This window comes from Chionomys nivalis, chromosome 5 (genome assembly GCF_950005125.1).
Source record: "Chionomys nivalis chromosome 5, mChiNiv1.1, whole genome shotgun sequence".
Lineage (NCBI taxonomy): Eukaryota > Metazoa > Chordata > Mammalia > Rodentia > Cricetidae > Chionomys > Chionomys nivalis.
Genome location: NC_080090.1, coordinates 16,174,694 through 16,187,167, shown reverse-complemented (window position 1 = coordinate 16,187,167; position 12,474 = coordinate 16,174,694). Strand labels below are relative to the sequence as shown.

The 12,474-nt window shown below is 46.8% G+C and overlaps 1 protein-coding gene across 2 annotated transcripts in view; it reads left to right on the top strand.

Annotated features, from left to right (window-relative positions):
• The window catches only part of Kif26b (kinesin family member 26B), a 409,589-nt gene that overhangs the window by 360,313 nt on the left and 36,802 nt on the right, over positions 1–12,474 (top strand). The gene's annotated exons all lie outside the window — the stretch shown is intronic.

The window sequence follows — 12,474 nt, the reverse complement described above, 5'->3', positions numbered from 1 at the left end:
GTGCAGGAGGGATACCCCGGGAGAGGGGCAGCTAAGGGGCAGCCTGGATGGAATTCTGAGTCCAGTGACAGAGACCTGCTTTAGCTAATGATGGCATCATGCGTCGTCTTCCAAATGGCAAAGCGTGGCGAATGATCAACTCCAGCACAGTCGTAGTACTCCAAAGGAGGCCTCCAGTTGTAATTACCCTTTCTGGGTTTCTGGAAACATCACATCAGTGTGTCTGTCCCATGGTGTTGCAAGCAATGACCAAAGAGGAATGGGTCAGCCAGGCTAAAGCCACACACAAGAATACAGCTTACTCATTAGATATGTATTTCAGGTAAACCACACCTTTTAGTTTAAGTATGAGCCTATTTATTATTGCATGGGTACTACAGGCTTCCTGTACATCATCCCATAGCCCTACTTAGGAAAGATTTAAAAGCCTGGGGGAGTTACCATACCTCATCTTGCGCAAATGTTCACTCCATATACACGATCCTTCCCTTTTCACCAGTACCGCTCCAGGAAGATAAGGTTAGAGCTTCTTCCATTTCTGGTATAGCCCTAAACATGCCATGTCATGACTTACTTACTTACCCCCACGACCATACATAGATATAGCTGTGTATCTTACTAGTCATAGGAACCTCTACTCATCTTAAAATGAGGGTTCTGCCTCTGTATTCTATATGCACCACAGGGCAATAAGACAAAGAAGAGGGGGAAAATCGAATCAACAAGGCTGTCCCCAGTGACCAATGGCGATCGGTCAATGGTTTAGCTCCATGTTATCAGAGTAAAGTGGAGACAGGATTCGTCTTACAGAGTTGCCATGAGTAAATATGTAGAAGATATCTTGTTTCAATCAATAAAAATTCTTTAAATGCAAATTACTGCTATGGGAGGAAGAGGAGAGTTGGGGTGTCCTCATAGTGCCTAAGGTTCAAGGAAAGTCCTTGCCTTCTCCATTCCTCTGCTCCAAGTTGATCACAGACCCCAGGCACCATTCCCCACCAGGAGGAGCATTCTGGATGTCTTCCGGGGTTTACCTGGTAGTTAGATCCTAGCTGTATTCCTTCTTGAGATTTGGTATCCCAGATAGATAAGCCCCAAAGTAACATTCTTCGCCCTTGAAAGGAACATTTCCTGTGAGAGAACTATGTCAAAGTAAGGGTTTATCAAGTTTCATTCTCTATATTTTCTGCTGTGAAATAGCACAGGAGGTTGAGGAGTTGGCAAAGCAAAAGGTTATTGTGGTTTAAACAATTGAGGCGGAAGATCCTCCAAAGACAAAAAGAATATAGGACTTGATTGGCTTCCATTAAATGAGAATCATGTCTTCGAACCTGATAATTTCCTAGGTCATCATGCAGATACAGTTCCAAATGCCACCTTGTTATGAGGTCACTGACAGGCTAGTAGATCACTCCTGTTTTAGTCCTGAAGAGTGGAATACCTTTATGATTTCAATAAATATTTATCCGTGCACACTGTTGAGCTGATGGTGGGAGGGCTGGATAAATGTAAGCGTATGAAATTTTTTTGATTAAGTAAAGTAACTTCTTTCAGTCTGCAGTTTGGTTCCACTGTAAACAACTAGGGAAGCAGAGCGAGTTGTTTTTATTACTAGCTCAAGGTCTCTTGTTAGATTAAACATATTGTTAGCGTCAGTTGGTCCTAATGGCCAACCACCTGCCCTCTTGGGAGAGTTGATAGGCTGTGATGGAATGTTACCAGCCTTTCCAGGCTTCCTCCTGCTTGCTTCCAGGAGTTCCTTCCCAACATTTCGGCCACACAGGTGATGAACAAAATGTTTCTGTAGTGTATGTAAACACAGACTTAACATAAATGTTGCGTCTACATGATAGCTTGTCATGGAGTTCTTCCCTGACCCTAACAGCCTAACACAAGCTTCCTTCAGTGACCCTGGTTCTGTCTCACAAATCACCAAGAGCTTGCTGGGCTGCCCACTGCTCCATGTCAGGAAGCATGGTGGCTTGGCCAGCCGTCTGTGGACTGGAGCATTTGTGCTGCCAACCTCTGGTCCATAATGACTGTCTCTGTGCATAAACTTTGCAAGACTTTTGCTCTGACATTTTCTTGGATTCTCAACCACAGCATAGATTTAGTGTTTGGTGTCTGTGAATCTCATCTGCACACTGATTAATCAACTAGCTACTATTCTCTCCCAGAACAAAGAAAGGTAAGATGAAGATTTACTCAAATCTGCCAGGCAACTGATGACGAGATCAAACTGTCTGGCTTTTCCTAGTTTGGGAGACCCTGGCAGTTGAGACCACAGGAATGGCCAGTGCCTGCTCTCACCCAGCTCTGCCTGACATCTATAGGCTGCCTGTGCACAGTGGCACATTCAGCCCAGCGGGACGGTCCACATTCCCTTCGTCAGACCACCACCCTCCTAAGTTGTGATTTGCCACGTTATGTAAACAGACTAACCTTTCTGGGCATCAATCCTTGTCTTTGCCTTGGCTTCCCAGACAACGGGATCTTTCTTGGCTACATGATTTCCTAGCATTCCGTTCACTTTCAGCAGGGGAAAAAATCCCAGAAAATCAAATTTCATATTCTTTGCCCTCCCCCATCTCTCCAAAAACACAAAACACCACTGGTCTTCATCTATCACCCTAGACAACTCTGCTCAAAAGTAGCATTACTTGTGCTGGCTTCTGGGAAATTAACTGGAATGTGCACGGAGGGGCTACAGCCTGTCTCCATTTCTCTTCATCATTGGACTGGACCATTTGTCATGTGAGCAAGCCAGAAAGTGAGCTGGGATTCATTACCCATCCTGGGTGCTCCCATAGGCACCCTAGATGTGCCCTGGGTGGTTCTGACTCTGCAGATGTTATTGCCTTTGCAGATGGCAAGGGCAGGTGTGGAGGCAGTGCCCCGCCTCAGCCACTACTCAGCACAGGCTGCCTGGCCAATCCCAGTGCCTGCCGTTCATTTATCAATCCTAAATTGTGTCACCTTTGAGAAAAGCATGTGGGGGCGGCAGGGAGATCAGCAGGGGCTCCAGCCCCCTAGTCAGCTTCTCAATGACAGAAAGAACAAATTCCTCTCTCCTAACTTCAGAGAGTCTCACACCCAGGGAAACCTGTTCGCGTGATGAGGTTTCTGACAGCACATTTGCAAATTTCCTTGCACGCTCATTCGTTATACTTGTTTGCTAATCCTCAGCACTTCCTGTGCAGCGAGCTGCTAGGAATCTCCACCACGGATGGAGGGGGGTGGGGAGCAGAGGTATCCGGCATAAATTCTCATGCCGCAACCCGGTGTCCTGTGTGTTCACTCTTGGATGTCCCAGCCCTTTGGAGGATCCCAGACTTTCTAGCAACTCAGAAACTCTAATCACAAGCCAGTTCCCTAGGAGGGAGCTTGGTCCCTTTTTGATGTTGTCTTGGGGTGGGTACCAGCCCCAAGTTAGCACATCCTTCACACAGTGGTCCTTCGAGTCCAGAAAGCCTGTTGACTCCTTTTGTGAGTAGTACTGCATTTGGAGAAACCATCTCTTTAATAAACCTCACAATCCGATACGAGCAAGGGCTTGTTATAGACCTTGCAGAAGCCAAACTTGTGCACTTGGGCTTCTTCAAAATGATGAAGCTTTTCATTGAGAAATGACTGGTAAAGAGACAAGAGATTTTTTTTCTCACAATTCCTTCATGACTTGGCAACTGGGAATATTTGTGAAGGGAAGGAGGACCAAGTGCTTGTTGATTGGATAGTGAGAAGGGGGTAGGATGTTGGCGAGAACTCCTGTGTGGGCCTAGACCACCTTACTGAGGCTGTGACCCTTACATACAATTCCTCGTGTTGTAGCGAACCCCAACCATAAAATTATTTTTGTTGCTACTCCATAACCGTAATGTTGCTACTATTATGAATTGCGATGAAAATATCTATGTTTTCTGATGATCTTGGTCGACTCTGTGAAAGGGTCGGTCAACCTTAAAGGGGTCGTGACCCACAGGTTGAAAACCACTAGAGGCCTAGAGGATCATTATGGATCCTCAGCAGTCTTGTCTCTGTCCTGAGAGAGTTACAGTCTGTGTGGGAGGTTCTGGAGTTCTGACCCTCTCAGGCTGTGCCTATTTCTGCTGCTCTTCTCTGGCACCTTGGGAAATGGTGCCACACAGCCACCTGTGGCGTAAGAGCCACCTGTGGCGTAAGCCCTGCTTACGTCCCCGTGCCCCCTCATTGCAGGTTTGTTTTGTGCTGCTGTGGGCCTGCGATCCCCATTTATTCATGGCAGTCACTAGTAAGCTCTGGGCTCCTGCAGCAGGCTTGCTCCTCTTCGCTCTTTAGGGTTGAAGGGCTCCACCAAGCTTGACTTGCGTCTGGGCCAGTCTCTAATCTCAAACATCAAATAAAGCAAACACCCCCCAGGCAGGATCTACTTCCAGAAGCCTCCGTCTTACTGATGTGCCAGAGCCTCCTTGCGCAGGCTGTGGGGAGAAGACTCGCCTCCTCAGGCTCTAGTAGGGTAAGGAATCAACATTATCTTGAGGACACGGGAGCACCTGAGCACAGCTCTGCACTCAGACCAGCAGGCAACACTAGAAACAAACTCTAGTCAGTGACTCAGGCAGTGGGGGAGCCAAGTTTTCCTAAAATGTTAATGTCTGCTCATTTGGAAGGCAGTGGGGGGCAGATACCTGGAGACTCCAGGTGCAGCTGCAGGTCTGCAGTTTGGGCCTCACAGAACCACCATGGCTGTGCACAGACGTTTCCCCACCTGGCCTTAAAATCCTCATCACTCATCCTCCCAGTGTCTGGGTAGATGTGGGCCTCTCCGCTTTCTCAGAACTGGAAGTGGTGTGGGAAACAGGGAGAAGTGTCCTGAACTGCTGTTAGCAGTGACATTCTGTTCCCCTGGTGTCACACAGTCCTGGTCCCGTGGATTTGAATGTAGATTACTTACAGGTACCATAAAATTAAATAGATATTTGCCAAGGAGAAAAAAATGCAAAAGAATGTCAGCTGGAAGATTGACTCGAGATAGCATGAAATTGGGGAGAAGCTCCGTGTAAGGATCTTTGTGTTGAGAGCAGCGCACATGTGCGTTTTTAACCTCCTCTAAGTGCACATTAATGCTGGATTATCTCCTCCTGATTTACGGGGAGAACGTCAATTTAGAACTATTTGCACAAACTCCGGATACCAGTTTATAGCATTCCCTGTTTAGAAATAAAATAACCAAAGTCTCAGGTTGCCAGGCAACCGCAGCAGTGATAATTCTTAGTATTGCTGCTTTAAAAACATTCATTTTTATACATTTTAATGACTGTTAGGAAGCAAGGAGAGTGAGTTCAGAGCATCTCTGGGACACAGAAAGAAGTTTGTTTTGTTTTTTTTTTATGAGATTTTTCAGCATGCCACTCTCTTTTATTCCTCCCTCCTTGCCTCTTCCCTGGCCGGCGGTATTTTCATAGTTCATTACAGAATTTACAGAGACGGTTATTATTTTCTTAACAGTCCAGGCAGCAATTGTCTGTTGATTAACTCCCCCAGCCGGTTGCGAGCAAGTCGTTAGGAGAGAAATGATGTGATGTGGGGCTGTACCAGACTGCAGCCTGGATTCCATCATCAGTTGTTATGGCCCAAGTTTGGCTCATCCTTCCTGTTCTGGAGAACTGCTCTCCTGAACTAGGAGCAGAGTGTTGGGCCCCCAGTGCGGCCAGAACCTCTGGGCAGCAAAGCCATCACCGGTGATCTTTTTCTCTGCTCACTGCCACTAGCTGCTCCTAGATGCGGAAGCATGATGGTTTGAGAACCAGATGGGAGCCAGGAGATGTCTTCATTTCCAACCTTATCTTCCCTTAGCTTAACTTCTGAAGTTGCCAGTGGAAGTCTCTTCCTTCCAGATTCTGAGTCAACTGGCAATAGATTCAAGAGTGGACTAGGAATTGAAACCCCATATCCTGTCAGTCCCAGCAGGACAGAGGGAACTCTCCCCCCCATTACAGAGCCCCCCCCCCCCCGGTACTCAGACTCAGGTCAGAAGCACTGGGTCCCATCTCCAGACAGCCACGGTAGTCCAGAGAGGAAGGTCTAAGGTAGAAGGAGACAGATAGATGGAGCTGAGCAGCTCATTCCTGAGTTCACACTTACTATCCCAATAGCCAGGCTCTCTCACTTCCGTGAGTAAAGAGGCAGAAACAAGAGTAGGATTTCCCCCTCTCCAACCTTTCCAAGGGAATAGAAACTAATTTATGAACTGCTGGATCAGAGGAAGGAGGAGAAAATTGTTTCCAATACTTATTTTCTGGCTTTTCAGCTACGTGGCAGGCAGTTAGCACGGCGAATAAATTGGCTCTCCGTGTTTCTAAATGGGAGCACAGTGATGATACCTCTTACTACGCTGCTAAGGCTATTACGAATGCTTCACGGGTGTCATTTTATGACTATGACTCAACCATCAATCTTACGGCAAAAGCTGGGAAACTGAGGCACAGTGAGATTGAGTTCCTTATCCAAGTTCGCACGGCTGGTAGGTAATACAGCCGTGTCACTGTCTCCCCGTGTGTCCCTGCTGCCTAATATGTGCCTGGAAGGTTATTGATACGCAGTGAATATTTGTCAACAGATATGAGATGTCCATGTGTTCATATAACCTGAGTTTAGAGGCTTATGAGTGAGCTGTGGTCTGGGGAGGGGCTAGAGAGTCCAGTGTGTGCATCCATATGGCTTCCTTGACCTCACCTGCTTCTATGATGGCCGAGCTGAGACTGGTGGCAAGGTGCCAGCGGTGAGGTAGAACACGAAATCCAGAAGAAAAAGGGAAAGAAGTCCTTCATTCCAGACCCACGCCATAAACCCAGGATCAATCCAATGTCCCATGACAGTGTTAAGAGATGAACCTAATAGTATAGGCCTGTAATCCCAGCTTTTCTAGAGGTAAAGGCGGGGGATTAGATGCTGTCTCAAAATAAAGAGTAAAAATGACAGAGGGGGAGGAATGCTAAGGTTTAGTGGCTCAGTGGTAGAGGGCTTGATTAGCACGAGCAGGTCTAACTCAACCCCTAGTGATGACGACAACAACAACACACACACACACACATACACACAAAGCCACATTCACTAAGATGCCCTTGACCTAGAGCTTGTGTGCAGGGAAACAGGCTCTGAAACTCTGCAGTGGAGCCCAGTGGCCTGAGTGTCCCACTTAGTACTGGCTATGAAGGAACTTAGCCAATTTCAGCCTTCTCTCATCCCCATCAGGAATAAAGCCGCATGACTCCATGGTACCTCTACCACACCGCCCTCCTGCCTTGCCTTGGGGTTCAGCAAGAAAAGAGGGTCCTCTTCTCAAACTGGAGAGCTGGGTGCTGCCCACAGCTGACAGACGGGACCACAACTGTGGGTTTCCTTCCCTGGGATGGCAGTGTCTCTGAGGATTCCTGAAAGGTTCCCAGGCCCTGGTCAGTAGGCGAGGTTATGATCCTCTGGATCCTGAAGTCTGGCTGCATGTTGGCTGTGTAACGAAGGAATAGGCAGGAGGTGTGTATGGTGCCAGGTTCGCCATGCCCACACTAACGAGCTTTCTCAAGCCTCCGACTGACAGGAGCAGCTCTGGGAACGGCTCCAGGTGCCAAATCAGACAGTCACTCTCACTACTGGAATTTGTCAACTTTCTTTACTCTGAGCTCCCAAAGAAATGGGGTAGAGGGGGCCAGCTGTGGTTTCCGAAAGAGACGATGCCACCTGGGCTGGCAGAGCCAGGGAACACAGATGCCAGCACCACTGCTGGTACTTAGGAACCGTTTCAATCCTCATCTTCCACCTTGAAATCAGGATTTCATGTTTTATTTAAAAAAAAAATGTTTTTTGAAACAGGTTCTCTGTGTACCTTTGGCTGCCCTGGAACTCACGCTGTAGATCAGGCTGGCCTTAAACTCTCAGAGATCCGCCTGCCTCTGCCTCCCTAGTACTGGGATCAAAGGTGTGTGTCACCAGCACCTAGCTAGGATTTCATTCTTGTGTTCTTCCCTTGTGGAACAAAATTAGATCCCATGGATAAGATGTCTAAGAGGCCCTTTGAGAATGTCTGTTTTATCGTTGGAAAGGCCACCCACTGTGTAAGCATATTCTGCAGTGATCCGGGTTCAGTTGGCCCCATTCTATCCACTCTAGCAGGTAAAGCAGGCCTTTCTTTTGGCCAACTAGATTATAAATTCCTTTCATTACATTGGAGCCCTCAGCCCCAGCCCATATGCCCTATGCCGAGAAATGTGGAGCCTAAGTACAAATTTTATTTTAACCCACTTACTCATTTCAATCACTTCTTCATTGAAAAGTATTCACCAGGCCTTGGAAACAGGAGGGGCACGGAGAACTCAGAAGTACAGGGGGGCCAGACATGAAACCCCCGAGTACGCTACAGGATAGTCGTGTGCACACCAGCCCCTAGCCTGCACAAAGGGAAAGAGGGAGGGAGGAGGGAAGAAGGAGCCATGGCAATCTGTAGCCTCAGATGTTGGTGGCTAAGCCGCCCTCTCTCTCCTTACCTACCTACTGCTGCTACTGGTGCTTACCGTGTTTTCCTGTCTTCCCACCACCCATCCGTCAGAGCCTGCACCCTCCACAGCTGTTCTGCCATGTGTTGTACTGATGGAGAGTTTGGCTGGTACCCATCGTGATAAACTGCTGAGCTAAATGAGACTCCAAACCCACAGCTTATTGTTCTCTTTAATGATAACGAATTGTCACACCACAAGTCCTGTTTGTTACAGAAGGCAAACAGCTGAAGGAGGATGGCTTGGGGTTAGTCCGGGCCAGTGCACAGAGGAGCCCCAAATGCCCTTAGGCACCCCGAGGGCTCTGTGGTTACTCAAGGATAGCTTGATTTAGGCACAATTAGGCATTGGAAGGGACAGAGCATACAAATGAGTCAGGCCTTAATTCATTAAGAAACTGTCTTGAACATTAATTGAGCTTCAATCAGAGTATCCAACCATAAATTCTCACCTGTTTCGCAACTGGTTCAGGCTCAATTGAGCATTAATAGATTTTTTTTGGTCCATGCAAATGAGGTGATAATTCATTCTGTTGTATAATTGAATAATCTTCAAATAGATTTATTCATGGGAACAGTTAAATAGTACTAAGTTGTCTAATGTAGCTCGTGGTGCTTTAACCAAAGCAAAGCCCAGTTTCCTTCTGGCACAATAGAGACCTCACGGGACAGAGATGGGTTCAGGGCACCCATTACAGGTTTGAGGAGCAGTGTACCTGAAGACACCTGATGATGTCCATTCAACCTTTTAGAGCTGTGGCCTCAGGTGTTATCACTTTTGTGTCTCTCTTATTGCTACTGACAAGCAGAGTCAATATAAATTTTCAGGAAGTGATTTCTCAGTTTGGTGGTCACCATTTGTAAACATACATCCTCCAGCTTAGTACCCCGACATGCCAGCCTTTTTGAGAGTTTAGTATATTCGCCTACTTGGTGAGTTCCAGGCCAATGAGAGACTGTGTTTTACACACACACACACACACACACACACACACAGAACGGGGGGTTGACAGCTCCTGAGGTGTGACAATAGAGGTTGTTCACTGGCCTCCACACACATGCCCTCAAACACATGCACATTTTTTTTTTTAATGTATATTCCTTCATGTTCCCCATGGCCTACCTGGGAACCATCTCCTCTACAAAGCCTTCTCAAAGATCATCTCTCCCAGTATGTTGTTCCAGAACAATCTGTCTACCTTGTCACAGCCATGTTGTCTCTGTAGGCACCTCACAGTCACTCGTGCTGTGTTTCACTTGTTTGTTGACATTGCTCAGTCCCCAAGCCTATGAACTCATCACGATAACGACAGCCTCTCCCTCGGGTTCCCAATTGGTTTGACCCATTTGGCCAAACTGTATCTTAAACTCTGTTTTTAGTAACAGATGTGAACCAACCAGACAGATGTGCCTCGTGATCAAAGCAACACCCTGTTAAGCCCTCTCTGTCTGATGCCCCGTGGATCAGCAGGTCTTCCCACTCTGCCTGCTTATACACATGTATCCGTGCCCAGTTGGCTCCTAGGAATGCCTGACTGTATGTCTTTCTGAGGCCTGGATGGCTTTTTCTTGTGTGTGAAGATCAGGGCTGAACCAAAAAGCTCCCCAGTAACATAGTGATTAGTGTCACTCCGTGCAACAAGCACACTCTCAGAAGCTTAGACACACTTGCCACTTTCCACATGGTCAGAATCTAGTGGGCAACAGCAAGTTCTCAGGCTGAACTGATTTCTTTGGCTTTTATTCACTTATACTACTGTTCTACCTGATTGACTGGTCATTGGCAATCATAGGTCCTCTTATTCCTGGCTTTATTATTGTGATGAACTTTTGGATCACAATGACTCTTCACACAATGGTGTACATGTGTGTGTTACAGAGTGGTGACAGAAGGGTAACAAAGAGGCCTTCCTGAAGATGAGAGCTGGGAGCTGATACAGACGTGAGGAGAGACATTGCGTGTAGTTAGCGAAGGCTTTAAGGACCCTGTCACAGACCTGGGTCCAGCAGAAGAGAAAGTCAAGGGCTGGATCAGGGGAGGTGATGCGTCCCGGAGATTGTTACGGATGCTCCATGGCCTGTGAACTGGGTGTTACAGTGATGGCTCGATGCTGCTGCTGTCTCAGTATGAGTTCTCTACTTTTAGATGTCGACACAAACGCCACGAGTCTCAACTCGGAGGATAAGAGGTAGTTTATTCTGAAGCCAGATATGAATGACCATGAACACAGATCTGTTTTCCAATGTGGATGCAGTCTCATGAAGTTTTTATAGTAACAGCTCAAAGAAAGTCATAAATCAAAACACTTTCTAAACACTTGGGTGGGAACATTTAATAGGCACTTAAAGAAAAGTTGAGAAATCTCAGCTGGAGGCCTCGGATGCTATCTGAAAACTCATGGCCTTTTGGATGGTGAAAACCAGGATTTTCTTTAGCTAGTGCATTCCAAAAGGTTTTGAATCTGTTAGCTGTGGGATGTTAGTTACAACACAGAAGTGGGTTAGGGATGGCTCTTTAGGGAGCTAAAGATAGCCGGAGATAAATTATAACCAGACCCTGGACCTGCAGCGTTCCACCAGCGTTAAGGATCTGGTCCGTCAACGAGCTTTTTAGGAGCTTCTGTAGGAAGGTGCAACCTTTCTGAGAACTTTTGTTCACATAGATGGTACCTGTTATTCAATTCCCATGCCCCCCTTTTTTTCTTATAGTTTGTCGGGCTGTCTAGTTATTTAAAGTTAAAGGCTAAACCCAGCTCTGCCCTTTTAAACATAGCCCAAAGTAGAAATTGGTCATTCCTGGTCAATTTGTTGTTGTTTATTTCTCTGAGCATCTTAATTGCCTTGAAGACGTTAATCAACCCTTCGTTGTTTACTTGAAATCCGTGTGTGCATCTCGGCTGCCATCTGCGTTTCCCGCTGCTTCTGTTTCATGGCGCCTCCAATCTTCGTGTGTTTATTTTTGTCTGGGGACTGCTCCATGGCATGGGCATTGTATTCGTGAGACCTGGATAAGGAGGGTGGACTTTACAGAGTGTTTGTATCTAGTTCTACGAGGTGCCAGTTAAGGGTAGTCTAAATTGTATTATCAGCTTGAAATAGTTTGGACCACCCAGAACCTGAGAGTCCAGATGAGCAGGCTGCCTATGATTCAGACCAAGGTTCCGAATTCTTAGGGCAATTTCTTGTCCCTAGTGCTGGGTTCTTCGTTTGTTTGTTGTTTCAAGAAAATCATGTTCTCAATATGTGAGAAGACCATTTGCTGAAGGTCTGGGGCTCCGTCTCCTGCTTCCCATACCAACCCCACCCACACCCCAGGCCACATAAACACCAAAGCCTATGAGAGCACCTGACTGGCAAGCAGCAGCCTGGTGATGGCCCCTGGTGCTACACTGCTTCCCCCGAGTCCCCAACCTCAATTGCGCCTTTGACTGAGCTTGCTTTACTCTTTTGCAAGCTCAACAATGCATTTAATATGGTTTTAACAGCTGTCTGCCTTGTGTGCCTGTGCTTGGAAAGGGCGCTGTAGGACCCAAGCAGCACATCCTTCTTTGTCTTTGTCACTTACACACTCTCTCTCTCTTCTGAATAAAGGGACCGTGTAATTGATTGTTATCAGAATGAAAAGGACGTTCCGTGCGACTTAACATTTTAAAGTATTTTCTCAAAAACTTAGGAACCCTGGTGAGCCACTGAAACAGTCCATCCTCTCGGGATTTACTCTCGCCACTCCTCTGTAATGATATTTCATTTGTATTTTAGTAAATAAAGCTTGCCTGAAGTTCAGAGAATAAAACAGTCCCACTGATCAGCCTTACAGACCAGTCAGTGGTGACACACACCTTTAATCCCAGTAACTACACTAGTTCGCCATAGAAACCGGGCACTAGTGATGCATGCCTTTAATCCCAGTCCTAGAGAGGAATATAAAATGGGAGGAAACAGCTCACACA